Source organism: Trachypithecus francoisi, unplaced genomic scaffold (assembly GCF_009764315.1).
Source record: "Trachypithecus francoisi isolate TF-2019V2 unplaced genomic scaffold, Tfra_2.0 Lachesis_group18, whole genome shotgun sequence".
NCBI lineage: Eukaryota > Metazoa > Chordata > Mammalia > Primates > Cercopithecidae > Trachypithecus > Trachypithecus francoisi.
In genome coordinates this window covers 37,985,866-38,009,133 of record NW_022681463.1, presented here as the reverse complement: position 1 = coordinate 38,009,133, position 23,268 = coordinate 37,985,866, and the positions used below count along the sequence as shown (strand labels likewise).

The following is a 23,268-nucleotide window of genomic DNA, read 5'->3' as shown; positions in this document are numbered from 1 at the left end:
AAGACATGCTTTTGGGGCTCTTGAAACACTGTTGAGGGAAGAGTGTTGGGACTGCACTCTGCTCTGAAGTTCCTGGGATTATCAGAGAGCTACAAGCTTCTGTAGCCTGAAGTGTAACCATACGTGAGCAGTGACAGTTTAATTGTTGCTTTGCTTTTCTGGGTTGAGATCAGAAGTCTTCCAGCACAGAGTATACTGATCCTTGGGAAAACCCACCCTCTAGATATCAGAAAGAAAGAATCTGACCTAATTCTAGTTGTAGCTCACAGGTCAGCCACATGGATTTGGTCACTGTATTTTTCTCATTGAGCAAATGCTGCTTGAGAATTTGAGGCTATTTAGGATGATGGCTATAGTTGAAATGGTTAGAAATGATCAGAAGACTATGTATTCTCTAAAAGTTCCATTATGATTATGGTAATTAGTGTAATACATAACTATTGCCTTTCTAAAGGATGATTATATACAGAGTTAGTGAGGGGGTAGTACACCATGGCATGATGCAACATATAATAATATGTTCAGCCTTTGCATAGGGTAGTGAGTTTTCCCATTGCACAGTAGTAATTTTTCATTTTTTCTCATGCATATGTTCTTGTCTCCTTAGTATTATCAAATACCTGAAAAGGAGAGGCTGTATTATAGTTCCTTTCTATTGCTTTTTCCAGAAGGAGAAATTGAGTTCAGTTGACTCCATGTTAATGAAGCAGCTTCTACTGAACGAGTGGACTGAGGATGAACCCACTTCAGTCCTAGTTTTGTATTCCGATTAAGAGTCTGGCTCTTTGGAATGTCAGGGCTTTGGAGTGGGCTCTGGAGGGGTGTTGATGACACCTTTAGGTACTTTGATCACAGCCCCTGCTTTACGCTCATGCTCAGAGAACAAATCCCGGCTGCCTCTTTAGGGAGTTAACATTGCCCCACTTTCTTGCTTTCTGCTTTATATGCTGGCTCATGGCAGAACTTAGGAATTTTAAGGTTTTTTTTTCCCTGCTAAGAGTGGTAAACATAACTTTATGCAATCTTTTTTCCAGTCTTTACTTAAAAATAGTACAACACAGTGATTGATATCTACCACTTATGACAACTGACTATATGCTGAACACAGAGCAAGTGCCACATATATCTTCTCTTTCTCAAGCCTTCTGTCCCCACTCAACATAATCAGCCTCAGTGGCCTTCTTTCTGTTGTTTGATGGTAACAAGTGTGTTTCCATCTCATAACCATTGTATTTGCTAATGCCTTTACCTAAATCACTCTTCCCTCTCCTTCATATAACTGATGCTACTCAGCACTTAGGTCTTAGCTCAATGTTACCTTCTCAACAAGACTCATGCAACCAATTTATCTATCACAGCATTCATAGCATTTACTACTATTTGAAATTATCTTGTTTGTTTATTGGTTACTTGTTTATTTTTTGTCTACCCCCATAAGAAAGTACATTCAGAAGAGTAGAGACCTTTCCTGTTTTGTCTTCTGCCCTATGCTCAGTGTGTAGAATAGTTTGTTATACATAGTATAGTAGCTACTCTACTAGTAGGATAAATGAATGAATTATCTCATCTAATATTTACAAAAAATATTTTTTTCTCACTTAAAAATGTGGAAATAGGGACTCAGGAAAGTCAAGTAATTTCCTTGTCATTGCAGAGCCAGTCAATGAAGGAATTTTGTGTCATTGGCTTTATCAGGTCTTCATAAGGCTCAGAATCTGTTTCTTCATTTTCATCCTCATCCTTGTCATACCTTCATGAGAATCACCTTGGAGTGTGACTGACAGATAGGCTTAACCCTAGGACATTTAGCCATTCATTTGTTTATACCCTGACATGCTCTATAGAAATTTCATGGATACTATCGTTGGTTGAATCAGTGGAAGAGTAGAAACATCCCAAGAGTAGATCAGATTAAAAATGTTGTATGAAGCCAGGCACAAGATCAGATTACACAAAATGCCCATCAGAATCTTTGTTGCATTTTCTAGGGGTGAGCTGCAATTTTGGCTTTCCACTGTCTAGAAGAGGAAGAATAATTATACCATTCACAGTATTCACAAGACAAGAACTCATCAGAGATTCAAAAGCAGAATAATGTTGGGACTCCAGAGAAGTATTCTTGGCTTTTCTCAGAAGGAAGATACTGCGTAATGTGAGGAACAAATATCCTCTACAGCATCTATATGGTAAATATCATCAAAATTTTCATGTTTTCCCTTATAATATTATAGCACATGTAAGCCTGAGTGAGTAAAACACAAACTTATGGGGACCCTGAAAATAATGTTATGGGAACCACCAAGAACAACTCTACAAGGACCCCAAAATGACGCTGTTTGGTTGTCTAGCTTGGTGCTGGGATGCCTTAGTCCAAAGGCTATATTTCAAATCATTTTTTGAAGGATCACATTTATATCAGGTCAAAAATATTTTCTTTAACCAGGCTGATCAGTACTGATCAATATTTGATGTAAAAATTACACACACACACACACACACACACACACATACACACAGAAGGAGAGAGAGAGCCTTGAACAACTGCCGGAATGCAAAGACTCCAATAGTGGTTAGATATGTTACCATAAGCTTTGACAGTGAAGCTCAGAATAAGCTAGTATACCTGGCATAGACCGTATTTTAGACAGGACACATATTTTAAAAATCATACTCTCTTCTACCACCTCGTGGCAGACTTGAGGCACTGAGCTGTCCCCTTGGCTTTCCATTTATGAATGGTGGCTTATTCCTGCCATAGTTTACAGAAAGTGAGACATTTAATTGTAACACTTCATTCAATCTCATGTAAGTAATGACTTAATTTTGTCTCAATTTATTGAATCACCTGGATGGCTTAAAGTGTTAAATGGCCCTAATAATATTTCCACACACAAGCAAGTCATTTTCAACAGTGGATTGATTGTACAAGATGGAAAACCTTTGGCTTGTCAAGCATATGTACAGTTGCCAGAAAACAAGTCAACGAAACACTAATCACTTCATTTAGGAACTAATAACATCAGCCCCAAGGCTACAAGAGCCATTCCAGTGGGGCTTCCTCTGTGAGGGGCACATGGTCTCTCTGAACTGGTAGTAGAGTAGATTTCATCAGATAAGCTGTCAAATGCTTCATGGAACATGCCTTGGAGAATTAAGCTTCTACTGTTCATACAATTTTATCAGACACTAGCAAAGTAGATTTTCCAGTAAAACAGGAAATTGCCCTAAGGCTACGCTTTTGAACATTTATTCAAGATGTACTTTAAATGCTGTTTCAGCTGTCACTTCTTGCTATCGGCAGAAATGTTTTTGCTTTTCTTGCAGATGAACAGTTCTCTTTAATCACCAAAATCAACTAAAGTGTGGGGAAAACAAGAGCTGTAAAATTAAAGCGTTTGCAAGACAGGGTGAGGGTAGGTAGATTTTGACACAAAAGCAATTCAAGCTCATTTGGAACTATGTTTGGGACTCTGAATTGGCAACAAAGAAACTTATGTTTCTTTTAATAACTTAATAAATATACTATATTATCACATTTAAGAGATAGTGTATAACACAGCGATTAAAAGCATATACTCTGAAGCCAGGCTACTTACTTTCAGATGCCAGTTTCAACAATTCAGCTTTAGGGCTTTGGACAAATTACTTCACTGCTTTGTTCCTGCATCTCCTCATCTGTAAAACAGGAAAAAATACATAACCCATAGGGCTGTTGAGAAGAGTAGCTATAACACTTAGCAAGCATTATATAATTATATATACATCACATATTATTGTTATTATAGTACTCTATAAAATCAGTAAGGGATCACATGAAAAATAGAATATAAGCATATTGATTCTATATAGTAAAGTATCAGAATTAATAACTTTTGAAAGGAATATCAATATAACACTTTAAGAACTAATATAAAATTTTCAATTTTGTTTAGGAAGCACAGAATGTGTATCTCAGAAATATGGAATGAATGAACACATGGCAAATGAAACAGTCAATTTTCAATGAGTAGAATGCAGGACAATGATAACCTTCACAACTTTCACTAAGAAATAACCTCCTAGTAGATGGTACATACATATAAAATATCTTATTATGCAAATATCTTTATCATAACCAATAAATGAAAAAATACAGTTATTGCCCATTTTATTATCTGTGAATCCAAACCAGAGTCTCAGGAAATGACTAGTTGATCTCATGTGGTTCTCACGTGGTCCTCTACTTTCTTCTAATCTGAGAATAGAAGAACCATTAATGTCTTTTGCCTCAAGTCATTTTTGAGGAGCATAATTTCATTTCCTCAGTATAGGAAAAGAAAATGAAGTTGGCTCCTTGACACTTGTCTTAAAAGGCAAACCTAATATTCAATTGTAGTCCAAATCTTTAAATTTTTTCTTGCTGAAGAAGCAAACTGCTTTAGAGCACTTCATTGACCAGTATGAATAACACTAGCAGCACTGACTTCTAAATGGTTGGCTATTGGCATGAAGTAATTGACGTTGCAAAGTTATAATAAAAGCAAATGTATAACAGAGACACTAAAGAGATACATTGTGTAAAGTGTCATTATCTCAAAAAAATGCTTTCCATTTTGTTAACTACACATAACTTTAAACTAGCCATTAATACAATTAATTGAAGGAGACTATTAATACAATTATAATTAAATATTTGAATACTTTCTTATTTTACTAAGCTGTTACAGTTATTTTGATACTTGTTACCAAGCACTACAAATTATACATGGATTAAAGAGTGAACCAATGAATAATTGATGTTTATCAAGCTTGAGCTTTGGGTCATTTTAGTCTCAGTGGCCCCATGAACTTCACACAATGCTCCTTATAAAATGAGAAATCAGGAATTGATTTTGATAATGCTACAATGTATGGGGGAAATTAAATGGACTAAAAATATATATAACAGATGGTTAGATGATTCCCAATCTCATTCCTTCTTGGGCCGGTAGGAAGACTACATTTCTCAGCCCCTGTGGTAGCTAGGCTGGACCATGTGACTATATTATGGTCACTTGGTGATCACATGTGACATGTCTTCGCGCTGGGCCTTTTCATAAACCTCCCTCCATATCCCCCATGTTCTCATTTCCTCTTCTTGTGCTGACTATGGAGACCATGTGTTAGGAGGCCGAGGTGGTGGATTATGAGGTCAGGAGTTCGAGACCAGCCTGGCCAACGTGGTGAAACCCTATCTCTACTATAAAAAATACAAAAAATTAGCTGGGTGTGGTGCTGCATGCCTGTAGTCCCAGCTATGCGGGAGGCTGAGGCAGAAGAATTTCTTGAACCCGGGAGGTGAGGTTGCAGTGAGCTGAGATTGTGCCACTGCACTCCAGCCTGGGTAACAGCTTGGGTGACAGAATGAGAATCCATCCAAAAAAAAAAAAGAACGTAAGAGTCCGGGAGTCCTGGAGTCCTGGAGTCATGGAGTCATGGCTTTGAGGAAGGCTGCCCAAGAAAGCCTCTGGACTTGCATTGGGTTGTATATTAACTCACCAAGATTTCAAGGTCTGCTTGTGTATACTTCAGCATATCTTAGCTTATCCTGAGCAATGTCACAGAATAGTCTGATAGATTTTGAAAGCAAATATCCTCATAGATACAACATACAGGATTGGGATTTTCCAATTGCTGTGAGAAAATTCCACAAGGAGGTGAAACAATGGTTCTGGTGCTTGCCAAGACCTTTGGTTTTAAGGAAATAGTTTACAAAAAGCACTGAATTATAAACCATCAAGTAGACTAAAATGTAGTATTTATTTTAGAATTATAGAATATTTTATGGGCAGAACCTCAGAAGTTGTCTGGTCAGTGCATACTTCAACCCAGTACATGAATGTCACCCACATTCACCCTCTGCTTACTCCTTCCATGATTTGGATTACTACAATAATTTCTACTTACGAAAATTTGGGAGAGTTTTTAAAAATTTATTCTCTTTCTCTTTGTATTTGTTTGGACAGAAACGTGTATCAAAAAATTTTTAAAAGCTAAAAAAGGCAATGAATATAACAAGAAGCAAGATAGACACATGCCTCATGTAGCTTAGCCTGAGATCTAGAAATGGATGTATGTGTGCAGGGGCAGTCTGGGGGTGGGGTGGAGTTTCTGGAGAAATTAAGCACTATATGGAGATTTGACAGATGAGAAGGAGTTTCAGAGTGGCGTGGATAGAAGATGAAACAAGCCACACCATTTCCAGGGGTTAATGCACCTGGTGACTTTTAAGTTGAAGCCAATTAATACTCATTTACCATTTAAAAAATCATAGGGCCCTTAGGAATTATGCTTAATCTACTCTGCCTGTACTTTTATAAATGGAGCAACAAAGCCTGGATGACAACACATCTGTTTATAGCATGGCTTACTGAATATCGTAAACCCACTGTTGAGATTTACTGCTCAAAAGAAAAGATTCCTTTTAAAATATTACTGCTCATTGACAACGCTCACTGATTAGGCTCTTGGTCACCCAATAGCTCTGATGGAGATTTACAAGGATATTAATATTGTTTTCATGCCTGCTAACACAACATTCATATTACAGTCCATGGATCAAGGGATTATGACATGGTAAGAAATACTATAGCCTTATGAAATATAAGAAATACATTTCTTATATGTATGTATAACATACATACACACACACACATATATGTATACCTATATATATGAAATATATTTCTTATATGCCATAGACAGTGATTCCCTTGATGGGTCCGGGAAAGGAAAATTGAAAACCTTCCGGAAAGGATTCACCATTCTAGATGTCACTAAGAACATTCATGATTCATTGGAGGAGGTCAAAATATCAATATTAAAAGGAAGTTGAAAGAGGTTTATTTCAACCCTCCTGGGTGATTTTGAGGGGTTTGAGACTTTAGTGGAGGAAGTAACTGCAGATATGGTAGAAATAGCAAGAGAACTAGAATTAGAAGTGGAGCCTGAAGATGTGACAGAATTCCTGCAATCTCATGATAAAACTAATGGATGAGGAGTTGCTTCTTATGGGTGAAGAAAGAACGTAGTTTCTTGAGAAGAAATATACTCCTGGTGAAGATGCTGTGAACATTGTTGAAATGACAACAAAGGATTAGAAGATTGCATAAGCTTAGTAGACAAAGCAGCAGCAGGGTTTGAGATAACTGACTCCGATTTTGAAGGAAGTCCTACTGTGGGTAAATGCTATCCACCAACATCTCATGCTACAGAGAAATCTTTCATGAAAGGAAGAGGCATTGTGTGTTATTCATGGTTGTGTTACCACCACAGCCACCCCAACCTTCAGCAACCACCACCCTGATCAATCAGCAGCCATCAGCATTGAGACAAGACCCTCCAGCAGTGAAAAGATTATCAGTCACTGAAGGCCCGGATTACCATTGGCAATTTTCAGCAATAAAGTATTTTTAAATGAAGGTATGCACATTGTGTTTCAGATATAATGCTATTGCACAATTAATAGACTACAGTATAGTGTAAACATAACTTTCATATATACCAGGAAACCGAAATATTCATGTGGCTCACTTTATTGCAATACTTGCCTTATTGTGGTGATCTAGAGCAAAACCCGGCATATCTCTGAGGTAAGCCTGTGTGTGGATATGTACACGCACATACACATCTACATAAGCCACAGGATGCTGAAAAAAGCAAGTGAAACTGATTTTGACTTCTAGCCTCCAGAACTGCAAGAAAAAAAGGGTTTTGCTGTTTTAAGCCACCAAGTTCTTGTGTATTAATTCGTTACAGCAGCCATGGGAAACTACTGCTGAAGAGTTGAATCTTGTGGAAGTGGTGTAGTTCTGGATTAGGATATGCCATTTGGGTTTGGAATTGAGTATGGAAGTTCAGCTGAATTTCGTTGAAATCAGAGGTTAGGGCTCTGAGGCAAAGGTATAAACGGATTGTCCACTTGCTTGTTCAGGTTCCCTGGGACAACACAAAAGCGGGAGTACAGAGATATATTTTGGGCCCGGGCACCAAAGTCTTGAATTCAATGTGGAATCAGTGTCAGAAGGTTCAGTGGAAGACAAGGGATGTGGAGTAAAAGTGGCTGGAACCAAGTTTCATTAATGTCAAAGAAGAGGGATAGTTACGTGAGGTAGAAGGTATTCCTTCTACCTCGTGGGAAGTGGAGATGCCTTTTGGACATCCAGGTAGTGCAGAATGGGGCACCAGGAGAAAAATCAGTCTCATGGTCAGGGACTGCAGGAAAAGTGAAGTTGCAGACAGTAAGCCAGATTTCAGTTCAGAGAAGAAGGTAGAGAGTGGATGTCTTACCTGATGTAAATTTCCATTTATTTGCTTATTAGTTTTCTCAAAGATAGATGTTTTCAGAGTTAGATTTTATATTTCTCCTCAAATCACCTACTTGATATCTCCACTTTAAAACACCTTTATTATGTCTTTTTCTGTCAAGCATGATCATTAATATCCTTTAAAAATAGTGTTAAATAGAGTAGAAACTTAAGGCAGAAGAAGCTGTTGCATAACCATATTGCCAGCAACATATAATGCCATTTTCTTTTTTTTCCCATCTTCTTCTTCGTATAAATGTAGAAGTTTAGCTTTGTTACATGGATACACTGCATAGCAGTGAAGTCTGGGCTTTTAGTGCAACTATCACCCAAATAGTATACATTGTACTCCTTAAGTACTTTCTAATTTCTTACTCCCCTCCCATCCTCCCACTCTCCCAAGTATCCAATGTCTATTATTCCACACTCTATGTCCATGTTTACACAGCATTTAGCTCTCACTTGCAAATGAAAACCTGTAGTATGATGTCACTTTCTCACTCTTTCGTTTTAATAGAGTCATAGGAACAAGTTGGGGATGATTTTTCATGAACAGCTGGCCATTGCTAGACATGAACAAATTAATTGGAAGTGATTTCTCTTTAAGCAATGTACCACTGGACCTGTATGCTTTATATTAAAATGTTGACTTTCATTCAACTACTAAACGTTTTATAGACGTTACAAACATATCTGTTGACAAAGCTCAGTCTTTGATATGCAAAGAATATGACTTTGTTATGAAGTTTATAAATGCTTATTCCTCAGAGTTTATCAGAATGACTTTCATCTTCAGTGGTCTGTGGAATATTACCCAGTCTTCACATTGTACCTGTCTGGTAAGAAGACAACATATTATCTCCATTTTAGAGAATGAAAAAGAAGAATGGGATGAGTCTAAGTGATTTAGCCACTTTAATTACATCCTGAAAAGAGACCATAGCCCTCATTTTTTGCTTGTAACCTAGAGAATGTGTTTTGATGTAAAGCTTTCTGACTACTTTCAATTCAAAATCTATAACATTTCATACTGTATATAAAATATGGTAAGTTGATTCTGCTACACTTTGAAAATGTGAATTGGCTCTAACACGATTAATATATAAAGGAAGAATTTGAACATGATATGAAGTTCATGTTCATAAATGTGCAACTTCATCCTCAGAAGCACTAGGTAAACACAGAAAAATGCAGCCCTTGCAACTGGCCCTTACAGCAAAGGAATACACAAAGCCCACCCCATGCACCTCAAATGTCTGCTGGTCGTCTACAGTCTTCGGGGGTGTTATGATCCACTGTCCTCACTCCCCTTCACATCTACTGTTACAACATTTTTGTTTTTCTGATTTCGGAAAATCCTCTTTCAATACTTTACAATGACTTACAAGCTACAACCCTTCCAGACACCCACTTCTGCAAGCAAACTTCGGATTTTGTTCAAGTAAAGTACAATATTTATTGCAGTATTTGTGTATTTCTTAACCACTTAATGTGCGATACTCTTTTTTCTAGGTTCTTATCTTGTTTTTATGTGTCACTGACATGTGTTACACCTAATCCCTTATTTTCCCAGATGTCCTGTGGTTTATATTGCAAGATATTGCATACGGCAGTGATTTTTAGGAGTGTATATATCACATTATAGAAAACTGCATGTGTGATACAGATCCTCACACTCTTAAACTCCACAAACAATTATCTATAACTTGTTATGTTTCAGTCACTGTTCTGTACATGGTGGGGGATATAATGATGAAAAGTTCTGGTCCCTGCCTTCTAGTATCATAGTTTGTCAGAGATTGTCATACACATAAGTGTCTCTAATGATAAGTTATAATGTGTTCATAAATGAAGAGTTACAACGGTAAGGTGGAGGGAGAGAATAATTCTACCCCAGAGGATCTAGGAGAGTTTCCTGGAAGACATCGGGTTTGACCAGCCCACTGAGGAGTGAGAGGTGCCTTTAGTAGGTATGAGGGAATGAGATAGAAAGAAGCATTTTCTGATGCATCTTAAATGGCACTTTATTTTAATTTTTTTTTTCTATTTCTCTCCCTCTTCTCACCCTCTGACAGGCCCCAGTGTGTGTTGTTCCCCTCTATATGTCCGTGTGTTCTCATCATTAAGTGGCACTTTAAAGATGCTTCCATTAATTGACAATTCTGAGTCCATGATGGTAAAACTTTTGAGAAACAAACTGACTGCCAAGGAAAAATCTCCGTGCACAGCAAACAGTTTTGGCTTCTTTTGAAGAGATTGACAATCAGGAGTCTGAATCAGGTAAACCTAATTTTTGGTATTCATCCATTTTTCCTGAGAAGAACACTTTTCTCACTCTTGCTGTCACTCTTCTCTAATCTCTAAAGAATTTTCCTTTCCAGTGGTTCGTTTCTGCCTGAACATTATTTGATAACATAGCTGTTACCTAGAAAGAACGTGGCCTCTTCCAGAGAGGCTTAAAACTGCAGAGGCATTTTTAGGGAGGATTCTGGAAGGATGCAGGAGAATAGGAAAACACATTCATTGAGCACCTACCACTTGCCAGACACTGTGCAAGTCAGTTTTATATATGTGATTTATTTGATATCATAATAACCCCATGCATTTATGTAATGAATCATACCCATTACAGAAAGGATGGAGACACTTGCTGAGCCTGTAGTAGTAGTTCTTAACCTTGACTGTCCATTAGAATCATGAGGTGGAAAGAGCTTTTAAAATCCCTTTACCTAGACCATACTCAGCACAGTGGAGTTAGAAACTAGGGTGGTGGGACCCAAGCATTGACATTTTTTTCCCGTACTCCTCAGGTAGTGCCAAAGTTCAGCTCAAGTTGAGAGTTACTGACCGTGGAAGAGTCTCTTACCCCTGCTATAGTGGCCTCACACAGGGAAGTTTGAGAGCAAACTTGTTAGTTTGTTTTAAATGGCAACTTTGTGTAGATGCTACCATTCACATGATAATAGAAGAGAAAAAGAACTCACCGCATTTTTTAAAAAAATTATTTTAAATTAGCAATTTGCTTACGTAGAATCTATGGGATTCGGGAGCTGGCTGATTTTGGGAGGTAATTGTTCAGTTCTGTTTATCTAGGCTGGAGCAAACTTGGGAGGAAAAATCAGACATATGAGGAAAGTTTCTGGGTCAGTCCAGACAGGGTATTTATTAACACGGAGATGCCAAAAACAAAGAGTAGTCCAGATGGCAGGTGTAAATGATGCCCTCAGTTGAATCAAGGTGTCTTGAAGCAGGGTCTTGAATGAGCAGATACAGCACAGGCCTTGGGATCCAGAGGTGACAAAGGAAATTTTAAAATGAGAAGGACTAAAATGCTTCAAGACAATGGGGTGAGCTAAGCACAGTGACTGGTGGTCACTCTTGGCAGGTGCCATGTAGGGGGAAGTTGGCTGTTACAGGCATCAGACTCCAGATGTCAGTAGACAGGGAGGAATAAAAAATAATGACATGGCAATAAATTCCTTTGGTGATAGTATTATAATGTCCATTATTAGAAATAAGGAAGACAGAAAGAAGAATAGACTCTTGGTTGTTGGGAGTGTGTATGCGTCAGTTTAGGGGAAGGCTTGGGTTGAGGATGATATGGGAGAGTCTAGGCAGAAAGAGAAATGGTAAGTTTGCTTTTGGTACATATTTAGTTTGAAATGCAGGTAGTTTATTCCATGGAGGTGTCCGGAAGCCAGGGAAAGATATAAAGTTGTTCTGAGTTTCAATAGATCACTGAAATATGCTGTCAGCTACAGCTTCATCCAGGTCCTTGGCTGATCAGTGTTCCCCAAAACTCTGGGCTCCCCATTCCACCTCCAATGGACTGTATTTGTCGGCTATTTCTGTAAGTTCCGATTAAGATCTCCAAGCACTCCCTGCATATGTAGGCCAGAGTTATTTGCAATGGCTTCATCAGTTTTCTCGTACAGAAAACTGTACGAGTATATAGTTCTTTCAAGAATTTACTCAGAAGTGTCTAGGAGTTTGGAGAAAGCAGCCTGGAAAGCCATGCAGCTTTTGCCGTCTCTTGGTTTTGCTGCTCTTCAGTGGTCATGCTGGTTCTTCTGTGTTTGTTTTTCTCCCAATCTATTCTTTTATTGCTTTGTACCCAGGAGGCTGATCCCTGAAAACTGCTCCCTTTCTAGATTCTGATTGGGTTCAGCCAATGAGAAACGCTGGCAGGAGATCAAAGGACAGGAGGAGAGATAATCAGGATGTTTCCTCTCCACCTCCTCCCCTTTTTGGTATCACATCTTTGGCAGTTGCTGAAATATAGCCCTTGCCTGTCAGACCCTTCTTTGTGGCTCCAGTTTTCATTGTATCTTGATAACACTATTTCCTCCCTTTTCTTCTTTAACCAAATACATAGTAATGACTTCCTTCTGTTGCTCATCAGTGCCTCAACATACCTTGTTGGTTCCTTTAACATTTCCCTGAGCTCTGTAATTATTCCCTTTGTTAAAGTCTCTTCATTTGAATAATCTTGGAGGAGGTGTGGTGACTTCTACTTCTTCTTGGGACCCTGACTTATGAGTCCTGAAGAGGGACACTGGTCCCAGTACATCCTTAGCTCCAAGTGAGATCTTACAGCCTAGAGGAGCCCAGAATTTCAAAGCAAGGCCACCCCCTGTCACTAGGGGTCCCACAATTTGAGAATTTAAGTCACTTAGCATACTAGGATCTCCTATTATATTTCCTGCTTGTAGACTAAGAGGATCCCTAAATATTCATTGTGTTCCAAGATAAATGTTAATTATACCACTCATGATTATAACAAGATGAGGTTTAATAGATAAAACAGCCACTCTACAGACATCAAAAAGGATAGTTAAGGATCTGAAAGATCTTTTCAGTGACATACTGTTTAGTGACTTGAACAGGAACAGATTATTAATATATTTTACTTTTAATGATGTGCTAACACTTTGTTTGAACTAAAGTTTCGGGTTTACAACTAAGCATAGGCATACCAACATTTTTTCCCATAACAGTTATTGGAAACAGGGTTTTCATCTTTGATGTGACAAAATGATGCTCTTCCATCCCCACATAATTATAGGCAGGAGCCTCATTGATGAATGTGCTATTTCCTTCTTTTGCAGGTAGGCACTTACATTGGGCTTACATAACTCAATGAGTAATTGTAATTACATAATTACAATGAGAATCATAATTATGGCACACGCAAGAACTGGGACCTTATTTCCCTGCTATTAAAATGTATTGTTTCATATTTAGAGTTGTGAGGAGGACTTTTAAAAGTATTAAAGAAATATATAAAAATGGCTAAAATAAGTAGGAGAACTTTCTGGGGTCCTTAAAAATAGGATAGTGCTAAATAAAAATAAAAGATTGAAGGGTCAATTAATAAGTACTTTATGGTGTGATGGGTACTGCTTATTCATCCCCACTGGGGAAATAACATAAGGTTAAAAACGCTTGTTCTTTCAGCTCCTCTCTGATCCCTTGGCTGGAATTTCTCATATCTGAGGTGTCTTTTTTACCTTTGTCTCAACAATTCTTTTGGGCCAGGCTTGACTACAGGGTGTGACAGAACTTATCTTGAAGGATAAATGTGACAGATTATTCAATTAAGACATCAATCAATAGTGGCTGAGCAAAGAAGCTCCATCCAACAACCTGGCCACTGGATAGGTGCTGGGGTACCTCATAAGAGCCAGAGAGTTCAGTACCGAGGGCGGCAAGTTCTTTTTACAACTAGTTGTGCCTAATTTCCTATGTTTGCTCTGTCTCTGTCATTCTGTAGTAAATTTCTGGAAGCCAGGAATTATGTCTTCATTTTAATTCCCCATAGCACTCACAGGTAGCTTGGTGCCTATATTATTCATCATTGACTTATAGTCAAGTCAAGGTTAACCTATAAGCACTAATGCTGACAGAAATGAATGAAATCCTTTTTTTTGAGCATAATTCATCTTCAATTTCATGTGATCGAGGAAGAGAGTATTTGCCTTGAGATGAGGTTTAAATTAGATTATTCAATAAGATTCCTTCTGGTTCTAGGATTCCAGAATTAAGTGCCAATTAATGAAGCCTCATAATGCTGATTGCCAAAAGAATTGATTACTTTGACTTAAGGTGTATGCTAAGGAGTAGACTTTATGTTGGATAGCGCCTCATGGTATGAACAGGCATTCTTTTCTCAGATGTCTCCTGTGTCGTTTACATGTGTTTTGGGTGAGATTGGTCTTTCTAATGGGCACAAGAGGCAAAAAGTAAAGTCTTCCTTCCCAGTATTCATGTAATGTTACCGATCTTCAGGGCTCACTGCAATAAGCAGGCTCTTGAGTTGATGAGGAGGCTGGTTGAAAAGTCCTATTAGAGGTGAACAGGGTCCTCTCCCTCGTACTCATTTTCACCGCTGGTAGAGTTAATGTTTTGAGTCTGAAGGACACTATGACTGTTATCAGTTTTATTAGACAAGTGAATATAAAGGTAATTAAAGAGACCATGCCTAATAACCCAACTCTTACAATTTAAAAGTAAGAAAGAGGCCTGATAGGGTACCAGGGATATACCTATCATCCTAATTAAGTGCTAACAAGACAGTTGTCCTCACTTTGGTAACTTCAGTGTATTCCCTGTGTTAACTATCTCCAACCAGTGGACTCATCTACAATTCTTAATTCTGCTCCATGGTTACCCTTCTTCATTCTCCACATGAGCAATATTTCTATAGGCTTTAGTGTTTAGCAGGTGGTGTCCCTAGTGCACTCATCCCAAATTGCCATCCAGTTTATTCATTCATCCACCTTTTCACACCTTCCCCCTGCAGTTCAGATTTGGCCAGATTGCCACACAGTTTGCACTTGCCATCTCCTCCAGCATTTCTACTTTATTAAGCAAGCACATCTCATAAATGAAAACAGGAGGAGATGTGTGGCCAGCCCATTATCTTATTTTACTAAAAATTTAAAAAATCACCTAGCCAATGTGTAGTGCTTCAGGAATGTGAGTAGAGATAAATCCAAAATTTAAATGAATCAGGTGAGTGTAGACAAATGAACTTGCCTAATTGAGTGTCAATTTTCTAAATCAGAGAAACCTCTGACTCTAGCTGTATTTAAAGACACTTCAATATTTTGTTTAAATATGCCAAAAGGCAGAAAACGTTTTTAGAAATGTATAACAATGGTTTATGATGTATAAGGCAAGAAAAACTCTTGTATAGTTACCTAAAACCTCCCGATTTTATTTGAGAATTTGTTTAGCATCTCTTTTTAGCCTTGTTAACTATAAGTTTGAGTTCTGAGAATGAATGGCATTGACATTTTCTGTGAGGTAGATTAAGAAAGTAAAATCCAGAGAGCTTGATTGATCTATCAGTATTTGCTGAATGTTAATGCTAAGAAAAAATGGACTACCCATATCTGGATATAGCCAACAGTCCCAGGTATAGTTACATTAACATGACACTAACCTAAATAGAGAATTTGATGGTGACATTATGACACTTTACTCCTGATCATAATTTACAAATAATAATTTTCTTTAGGTGTAATAAGCTTTTACTGCACACAGCAATGTAAAAGGAGACTATTTGAAGCACAGGAAATGATATTCTCTATTCAAATATATCTCACTGAAACTACTGTATCTTTTCTTTGTTCACACATTTTTTCCCTTGACATTATTTCGTAATTTCTTCTTTATAAGATCTTCTTCCAAAGTAGCTTCTGTAATTTTCTAACTTTCAGTATGTATATAAAGGAATACATTTTTAAATCCTTTCGAATATTTTACTTGGAATTTTAAAAGATAACTTATGGTCAAGTCCAACATATTCCTTCAAAATTCAGTTTTTATTAAAGAAGAGAGGTATTTGATTCTGTGTGATAATTTCTTATGGATATAAAATAATCACTCAAGATTAGCTTGGCTGGGCACAGTGGCTCATGCTTGTAATCCCAGCACTTTGGGAGGCTGAGGCAAGTGGATCACCTGAGGTCAGGAGTTTGAGACCAGCCTGGCCAACATGGTGAAACCCCATCTCCACTAAAATACAAACATTAGCCAAGTGTGATGGTGCATGCCTGTAATCCCAGCTACCCGGAAGGCTGAGGCAGGAGAATCTCTTGAACCCGGGAGGCAGAGGTTGCAGTGAGCCGACATTGCACCATTGTACTCCAGCCTGGGCAACAAGAGCGAGACTCTGTATTAAAAAAAAAAAAAAAAAAAAAAAAAAAAAAAAAAAAAAGACTAGATACTTGATGAATGGCAGGGTTAGAATCATAGAAGCTAGCTGGCCCTGAATTGTTGATCAGTTAAAAAAGATCATGGAGTTTTTAGAATAAAGAAATGACATCACAGAATTCGTCTTTTTATACAATGTGTTAGGTAGTGTAGAGGAAAGACTTTTAAAAAATACACAGAATTAATTCAGCAGGCAGAAAAGGCAAACCAATGACATTTCTCTAATAAAATTGGAATAGACAATTTAGGATTCTCATCAGAGCTATCAGTGACTGAAAATAAGCAGCAAAATTGGCAAAATCCATTTGTGTGTGTGTGTTGAAAACACTCAGTAAAATAGGAATGGATCTCTATTTCTTTAAAATGATAAAACATACACTTTAGACCAAAAGCCAGCATCTTACTTAATGGGGAAACATTAGAGGATTTCCCATAAAGTTGGGAATAGAACAAGATTGTCCATTATTTTCACTATTATTTCACATTGTATTGGTAGTATCAGCCAAGAAAATTAGAAAACGAAAAGTAATTAGAAGAGACAAAACCACTTATATTTGTTGGTGACATGGCATGGAGGAAAAACTACTACAGAAGGTATTACCAATCATAAATAAAAACAAAATCCATGTTCAACATTCTCAAGAGCCAATTGAATAGACTCTCATTGGCCCAAAACGGGACAGTTTAAATATCAGTAAGAATAATGAGCATAATTGACTGAAACACATGAAATGTGTTTAAATTCATGAGTTCACAATAATTCTAAAATTTAAAATTCCTTGGTAATTGGTCACCATTTACACTTAAAATTTAAATTCCTAATTGGTCATCATCTAGTATTAAAGGATACTAGAGAACCAATTAATTACTGGTAAACTGGCAAATAAAGGGAACTAATCAGACATTTATTCTGTCTTTCTCATATGATTTGTAACCAAAGAGTATGTAAGAGGAAGTTTGTCTTTACGGAAGAATTCCAACTAATACATAAAAAAGGAATGATAATGAGAAGATCCTTATTTTGTAAGCACTAAGGAACTAACAGATCTAGGCATTGGTCATCAATAACTGCTAACAAAACAAAAATAAGACAATCAGAAATTATGAACCTCCTGGTGGAAGAATACAATAACATCCATGAAGCAGTTTTGCCATTAAAAATTGTTGGCATGAAACTACTTAATCTTAAAAACATCTACTTATTTGTATTTATTGAAGAAGATAAAGAGACATTTAAACTACACCATGGGGATGCAAACTCCAAACTCGGAGAAACTCTATGTGGTAAACATTGTTTTTCAACTTAAGTTGCAAAGAAATAAAAACGGACAAAGAATGACCCTGTGGATTAAATGAGATACGTAATACATATGAACCAATCACAATGGATGAACTACATTTGGATCCTGTATAAAAAAGAAAATACCTTTGTGGTGATCCCTGCAAGACCTCACTGTTCCCACCACTGAGTAAAGGTGACAATGGTACCTTGTCCTAGTATTAGAGTTCAGACCTCACCTTCCTCGCTCCCGCCTGTCCAGAAAAAGCGTCTGTACATTGCGGTGTCTGCACCCTCATGGTGCTCTTTCCTGAGTCTCCATCTTGAGAGGGTTGGCAAAGCCCAAGTTAAATGCCTCGACCTCAGCTATAGGAAGGCCAGGAAAGTGAATCTCTGGCTGTTCCCATGGGGAGAGAGTCCTCCTATTGTGGGAAGTTCCCCAACATAGGAAGGTATTCAAAACACTGGATAACCACAAAGTGTCACAAATGTCTATTCCAGAAAATTTTATTTTAAGAGAAGTTAATTAGAAATGTATGATCACTAACAACACCATGGCTTCTACACTGATGTTAGTTTGATGAAAGCTGGATTTCTGTCAGTCACACAGAACTGCGGTTAAATTCAGCCATAATTGAAATAGATTGGGATTAGTGAATGAAATACAAAACCTATCTTATATGCTATTTCTTTACATCTTTATCCATATTGAAATATTTTAAAACATGGTAAGTGGATGTTATGACTTTCTACTTAAATGTTTCAATACAGTAATTTTAAATCTTTTGAAGTCTATATTAAATTAATTTTTATCTTTGTCAAAAAAATTTATACTAATTGTGTTAGTACTAAAAGTGCAAAAGAGCTTTATGCTCCCCACCTACTGCTGTGCTCACCTTTTAGCAATTTATTCTGTTATTTGTATCCATTTTCAAAATAATGTGCATGTACTGATTTGATTCTTCTGTTTTGTTTTATTTTTTACTTACTTTTTATTGTTTTAGAGACAAGGTCTCATTCTATCACCCAGACAGGAGTGCAGTGGTGCGATCACAGTTCACTGTAATGTCAACCTCCTGGCCTCAAATAAGCCACCCAAGTAGATAAGACTATAGGTTTGTACCACAATATTCAGCTAATCTGTTTCAGTGTTGTTGTTGTTTGCAGAGACAGAGTCTCCCTATGTTGTCCAGGCTAGTTTCGAACTCCTGACCTCAAGTGATCCTCCTGTCTTTACCTCCCAAAGTGTTGGGATATAGGAATGAGCCACCACACCCAGCCCATTATTTAATTTTAGACTTAATTGATCAACTGACTTCAATTATGATGAATTAGGATTTTAATCTCCCAGTTTCTTTTTCCTAATCCTCATTTAATTCTCAAAATATAGTTATATTACAATCTTAGGTTAACTTTTTACCTAGTAGTTTTTTAAAAAGTGATCGTGTTCATTTTTAAGCCATATAATATACATAAATTATATTTCCTTCATTTTATGTATTTCCAACTATTACTGTAGGCTAAGTTTGCTTTTTAAATTTGTTTTCTTAATTTTTGAATCTAAGCCTAAGTCTTCTATCCTCCAATAACTCTGTGCAATGCCTCTCAATTCAATTTTGCACATAGTCAAAACTATCAAAGAGTCGCTTTGCTTCTTTTCTGAATAAATTCTTCCTGAAGGTTCTGAAGCAATCTGGACTGGTTGCTTTCCAGGCCTGCTGCCAAGTGCTCATAATTGTTAATACTGAATATGTCAAAAGGGTACTGAGAGACTTTCACATGCCAAGTTTTATATGAAGTACTTGACATATGTAACTTCACTGAGTCCTTACACACTTCATTCATTCAACAAATATTAGCATTTACTAAGTGCCACATGCTGAGTTAGCTGATGCGCATATACTATTGAGTAAACAGATGTGGTTCATGGTCACATGGAACTTACAATCTTGGAGAAAAAGCAGGTGGAAATCATACCCTGAGATAAGCAGAGGGTGCAGTGAGCACATGCAAAGTTTGGGAAAATCTCTGAGAAACTAACACTTGAGTTGGCACCTGAAGGATTTGTTGAAATCATTTAGGCAAAGTGGGTAATGAGAAGAAGGGAAGTGGGAGAGGATGTTCCAGCGAGACGATGACAGCCCATGCTCAGGTCCTCTGGCTCGGTAGAGTTCCACATTTGCAGCCCTGGAGGTTTAAGGGACAGAAGCATATGATGTGCCTGGAGTGAAGGGGAGATCAGTCAGGGTCCTGGGTGCTATGTTGCAGATTTCATTTAATATCTACTTCTGGCTCCTGCAATTTGGCAATCTCTTTAGGTTTATTACACATTGGTTTCCTTGTTTGGGCTTTATTTTCCTATTTTTTTAGGCATCAGAAGCTCTCAGAAAAATAACTTCTTGCTCTCATCTTGATCCATAGGAATTGACCAGCCGACCAGCTGGCTAAGCACCCAAATGTGTGTGGTGAGGGTGAGACTTAAAAACAGAGCTCAACGTCTGAAATCTAGAAACAATTTGGTGCCAGTGTTCTCCACATGAGGTTAGCGATGTGCTGCCAGTATTGCAATGCATCCTCCTGGGACACATTTCTAAGTAGGTGCTCTTTATTTATTATGGACAACTCTTTGATGAGGGACTAGGGGAAGGTGGCAGAAGCACAAGAGATACGGTGTTAAGCTATGAATCACGGTATCTTTCCCAGGGAAAGAATTCAGTGGAAACACATGGCCTGGGACAATGGCATATTCACACGCAGAAAACTTGGTTAACAAATTGTCAGAAAAAAAAATCAAGCCGATCTAAAAATCAAGCAGACCTATTGATGCTACAGAAAGAAGGGATTAGAAGAACTTGAATTGTTCAAATTCAAAACAAAACAAACCTGAATACCAAAAATAATTGTTGATCAAGAAGTACTTGAATCATAGTGCTATTTCAGAAGGTGTAGATCCTGTGAGAGTCTTTTCACTCTTTTTTTGTAAGGCAATCTCTTACTGCTCCACTTATGGAGAGAAAGCATTTGGAGAAAAATGCTAGCTTGATAAATGTTTGAACTATTACAGTATTGGATTCATGCCCAAATGTCATTTATCACATTGAAATTAAGCTCTTCTTTGCATAGGTAATTGTGATGCCTATAGTTGATAGCTGTTTGCAGGAGTGATCCAGCCTGAATGATGTATTTTCCCTCACATTCTTCCCAGTGATGGACAGTCTGTATCTGCCTCCTGCCAGCCGGGTTGCAAACATAATATACTCCTTGCGGCTTCAATCAAAATGTATGTTGTTATAACCTGGATGATGTTTGGTAAAGTTCTTTAACTTAAGGAAAAATATTTTGTGCCCTGTCACACTTAATAATAACTCCCATATACTTGAGTCATGTCGATCACATTCAGGGATTTTCAGAAGAGTTTGTTTTTCTGTGATCGTAGTCAGTAACAAGATGCAGGAAGAAAACAAGACTCTGAACCTGAATTCTGCTGTTGGAAGGCAAAATAGGACTCTAATGGTGGAGGAAGAATATTCTACCTGAATTTACAACACGTTGTAGCCTGGCTCCTTGCATTTTGGTTTTATTTTACTGTCTCTTCTACGCCTTTTTTTTTTTCCTTTTTTTTTGTGAGACGGAGTGTTGCTCTGTCGCCCAGGCTGGAGTGCAGTGGGGCGATCTCGGCTCACTGCAAGCTCCGCCTCCCATGTTCACGCCATTCTCCCGTCTCAGCCTCCCGAGGAGGCTGGGACTACAGGTGCCCGCCACCACGCCCGGCTAATTTTGTTTTTGTATTTTTAGTAAAGATGAGGTTTCACCGTGTTAGCCAGGATGGTCCGGACCTCATGATCTGCCCACCTAGGCCTCCCAAAGTGCTGGGATTACAGGTGTGAGCCACCGTGCCCGGCCTGCTGTCTCCGTGCCTCTTATGAGTGTGTCTGTATTGACTATTTCAGAGGCTGACTGCTAGAAGGCAGGGACCTGGTTTATGTCATTCTTTGTACAGACCCAAGAACAATGAAGAACTTTCTAAAGCTATTGGAGGTGATGCCCAGAATTTTTAGTCTGAAGCTGTCATTTGACATTGTTATGGCTGCTTGAGCTGATAATATAGGCATAGTTTATTGATTGGAATACTGAAGCTTAAGTCTAGCCCTTGGACCATAAACCAAAATTTGCCTGATTTCAGAGACAATTTTTTTTTTTTTTTTTTTTTGAGACGGAGTCTTGCTCTGTCTCCCAGGCTGGAGTGCAGTGGCCGGATCTCAGCTCACTGCAAGCTCCACCTCCCGGGTTCACGGTATTCTCCTGCCTCAGCCTCCGGAGTAGCTGGGACTACAGGCGCCCGCCACCTCGCCCGGCTAGTTGTTTTTTGTTTTTTTTTTTTTTCTATTTTTTAGTAGAGACGGGGTTTCACCGTGTTAGCCAGGATGGTCTCGATCTCCTGACCTCGTGATCCGCCCGTCTCAGCCTCCCAAAGTGCAGAGACAATTTTTGATGGACTTACCCTAACCTATCTCAGATGACACTCACATGTAAGTCAGAATATAAACTTAATAATGAAAATATACATATTTACTTCTTTCTTTCTTCAATCTCTCTCTCTTTCCTTCCTTCCTTCCTTCCTTCCTTCCTTCCTTCCTTCCTTCCTTCCTTCCTTCCTTCTTCCCTTCCTCCCTCTCTCCCTCTCTCCTTCCCACCCTCCCTTCCTTCGTCCCTCCTCCCTTTCTTCCTGTCTTCCTTCCTTCCCTCTTTCCTTAAGTTGTTTAGTAAATTCCTCTTCTTTGCTTGAACTTCTATATAGTTTCTCCTATTTATGAATGCTCCCATGTTAATGATGAAGAAATTAAAATTCAAAAATGTTTAATAACCCATTCATGTTCACAAAGCCGTATATAGCAGAACACCAATATGAATTGAGATCTGTATAGCCTCAAAGCTACTACTGTTTTATTTGTGTATTTTTACTGCATTGAAATACATACACTTCTGGTCTATTGCCTTCTTTTTCTATAGGAAATTCTTCATGGAAAACTGTGCTATAACTGGAAGTATTTGAAAATCAGAGAAGACAGATGAGCTGAATGATACAACACATGGCTGCTGTAATTGAGCAGTTTAGCTGGATTATTTTATTTTATCTATGGATACATCAACCAAAGGAATCCTGTGTTTAATTTTGTAAGTCAGAGTACCCTTTCAGTTGTGCAGTATTTGAGATATTAGAATAATTTATTTCTCTTTGGGCTCTCTCCCTTTTTCTAAACCTGTTTTCCTTCAGATGGGACACAGTATTACTAACCAGATGAGAAAAGACATTGTTGACATGCTGAACATGGCAGATCAAAGGAACCAAGGAGCCTGGGTCCTTAAAAGCATAATGGAGCCAGTGACCTTATTTTATTTTTTACTTTTTTTTTTTTTTTGAGATGGAGTCTTGCTCTGCTGCCC

The 23,268-nt window shown here is 38.0% G+C and overlaps 1 long non-coding RNA gene across 1 annotated transcript; it reads left to right on the top strand.

Moving 5' to 3' along the window:
- Positions 1–674: 674 nt before the first annotated feature.
- Positions 675–23,199, top strand: LOC117063418. Its single transcript, XR_004428915.1, has 6 exons — positions 675–840; positions 1,989–2,186; positions 10,400–10,604; positions 20,245–20,364; positions 20,947–21,103; positions 22,834–23,199. It is a non-coding gene; the product is annotated as an uncharacterized LOC117063418 (long non-coding RNA).
- The last annotated feature ends 69 nt before the right edge of the window (positions 23,200–23,268 follow it).